Here is a 3184-nt window from a genome sequence, read left to right as displayed (position 1 = left end):
CGTGTTATTGACCCAAAGTTGCTAAGCATTAACGACTAGCTGCCTTCCCTCTAGCCTTAAACTGCTAAATTGGGGACGGCTAGCGCAGATAGCCCTCGTGTAGCTTTTCGCGAAATTCAAAAACAAACAAACAAACTCTCAGAAATCTATTCAGGAGGAAGAGGTCCCAGCGCACCTGACCCTCCTAGGTCACAAAGACCTAAATTCCTATCAGGAGGAGAGAAGAAATCTATTCAAACAGAATTACGTTTATCAGTCAGCATCTCTCTGCTCCAATCCTCGTCGACTGCTTTCTCCAACTGACGTCATCATCATGTGGAAGAACAAATGCTCGTGCTCCGCTTCGACTAGAGAACGACGGTCACTACAATGCTCTCCCGGCACGCTTGTGTCGGCATCTTCCTCAACAATCCTATCTACGTGTTAAAATTAAACTAAGACCTAATGACTATATCAAAATTTGTTTGACATTAACCGTTTCACCGCTAGCTAGCTTCCTGGCGAATCGTATCTACATCGACTTGTAATTAACTCGCTCATCAAGGAAGTTCCAAACTACAAAGAAAACTTGATATTGTTTGTAAGTTTGTGAAACTTTTGTTAATAAATCATTGTTTGTAATAACTATTTGTAATAATTGTTATTGTAAATTGTATTGTCGTGTGTATATTAAAACGTATTTGTGTTAAAAACGAAAACGGTGTGTATCAATCTTGTTGGTAAACATCATAAATTGACTAATATATCAACATATATTTAAATACTAAATTCAAAGTACAATTCAACTACTAACTTTAAATTATCAGTTAACTGGGCTTCGGACTATTCGAAATTCTAATACGTAACACTGGTGAAACAAGTTTATTTTCGTACAGGCATCACATGGTAACTATATTTCTGCCATATGCTAGGGCATAGGTCGGCAATAACTTTGTGTTCAAGATGTCAATTCCATTGCCCATAGTGAACATATTGTACATGATTATCTCAACCAAGAGGACGTAACAAGGTTGGCATGGCCAGCAAGGTCTCCAGATTGTAATCCAATTGGGAACTGTTGGGCAGAATTGAGCCAGAAAATTGCTAATCACGACCCTAAACCAGCTACTGTAGCTGAGTTGCAGTGCCTTCTAGTTGGGATGAAATCATGGTGAATTACATCAATAACCTCATCGACAGAATATCACATAGTCAATTGGAGGTTATTAGAGTAATAAGAAGACCAACCAAGTAATGAATGTTTAATATGAACTGATATAAGATTACAGACGCTATTTATAATGATTTGATGTTTTATTTTGTCATTACATTTGTTTCGATAAGGTTTTTGTTGGATATAAAAGACTGTTCAGTTTGAAAGTTATTATTTAGTGCTTTAATATTTAAAGATTATTTAGTTTTCATAACAAGAGTGTTAACAGTTAATTATTTTAAAACCGATAGTTATGACAAGTTTTGTTACATAACTTTTTACGAATCGTCCGTTGCGTATGTAGTTTAATTGTTTTACATAATGGTCAATTTCTAAAGTGTGTTTCGCAACTTTTATTGTAATAACAGAAATAGGGGAGAATGATTTGTCTTGTCAAAGGATGTTTTAAAGTAATTGAACCCGCCTGTGTATATACTTTGAAGAAAAAGATACAATTTGTTACATAACTTTTACGAGTCGTTTGTTGTGTATGTAGTTTAATTGTTGTACAATTGTTGTTTGTAATATTGTTGACGTCATCCTACTCGAAACTTCTAACTTTCTTTCGTTATGTGTAATATTGTTGTTATAAGAAGGCTAGATATTTCGTGATTTTTCTGTCGCATGTTATAAATACGTGCAGATACAAAAAGAAGTAATTTAGTTAGAATGGAAACTTTCTAAAGTGTGTTTCGCAGCTTTTATTGTAATAACAGAAATAGAGGAGAATGATTTGTTTTGTCAAAGTGTATTTTAAATTAATTGGATACAACTGTGATAACCAATAGTGTAACGAATTTTTGTACATACGTTTGACTTGTTTTGAATATATTGTTTTAAAACAAGTGAATTGTGTGCTGTCTGTTTATTGTTGAAATTTATCGCCAACAAGTCACAGACACCTACAGTAAATAATTCGACCTCTATTAAACCTGACAGTTTTGTTGTGATAGGTGAAATGCTGAATTACACATCTTTCTACAGATGTCTGATAAAGGTGTTTACTGATCTAATAATTCGTTCATGATGTCCATAGAGCCTGTTTCATTATACAAGTTACATATGTAAATGTTTAATATAATATGCATTTCCCATTTTCACAGCGATAAGTGTATTTGTATTTCATCTTAATAATAATGATCTTATTTGTTGGAAAATATGCATACATTTTGGTCAAGACTGTAGCTTAAAAAATGACTATAAAATGTTATTGTATTAATAGTATTCCTATTTAATATAGCGACATATCAATGGAATGTATGCTTAAAGTAAAATTCAAAGTTAAAAATAAAGAGTTCAAGAAAAATTCTTGTATGGTTTAATATGATCATTTTTACTGTTTAGTATGATTCTTCTACAGAAATTTAAAAACTGTGAACAAGTGCAAAGATGCACCACGAAATTAAACTTTCGCTAAATGTCAAGCTTAGATATTAAGTTGGGAGTTTCTGTAATTTATTTAAATGAGATTTCCTACAGATTCAGTGAGTGATAATAGTATTCAATTAATACCAATAGCTAGGCAGCTTGTTTGTGAAAACAAACACTGTTAATTACAAGAAATGTAAGTGAAAATGTCCAATATCAAATAACGCAACACCTTATGTCGATTTTCAAAAAAAACATCTGCATTATTTCAATATTTGATTATTTTTAGCCATGGATGAGCGTCTCAAAGAATGACTCTGAGTTTTTGTTTTTCAAATACAATCTTTTAGCTCATAGCTCCGTCATCTTTTGATCGATTTGAGATCTAATTACAGGTTTCAACTCAGGAGGTCAAACCCTTTTGATTGACCTATTTGACTACTCCCAAGGTCTTATAGATTAATTTATTTTAATCCTGCCTAAAAATTCTGTTAGCTCAGAGCAGGGGTCACCAAACTTTTTTCACAGCAGGCCAGATAACTGAGAGAATGACGAGCGCGGGCCACATAACCATTTTGTTCAATACAATACAGTGAATACACATAAAATAAAGACAACAATCAT

The sequence above is a fragment of the Limulus polyphemus genome, unplaced genomic scaffold (assembly GCF_000517525.1).
Source record: "Limulus polyphemus unplaced genomic scaffold, Limulus_polyphemus-2.1.2 Scaffold5138, whole genome shotgun sequence".
In the NCBI taxonomy this organism is placed as follows: Eukaryota; Metazoa; Arthropoda; class Merostomata; order Xiphosura; family Limulidae; genus Limulus; species Limulus polyphemus.
Note: the sequence above shows the minus strand (reverse complement) of the source record.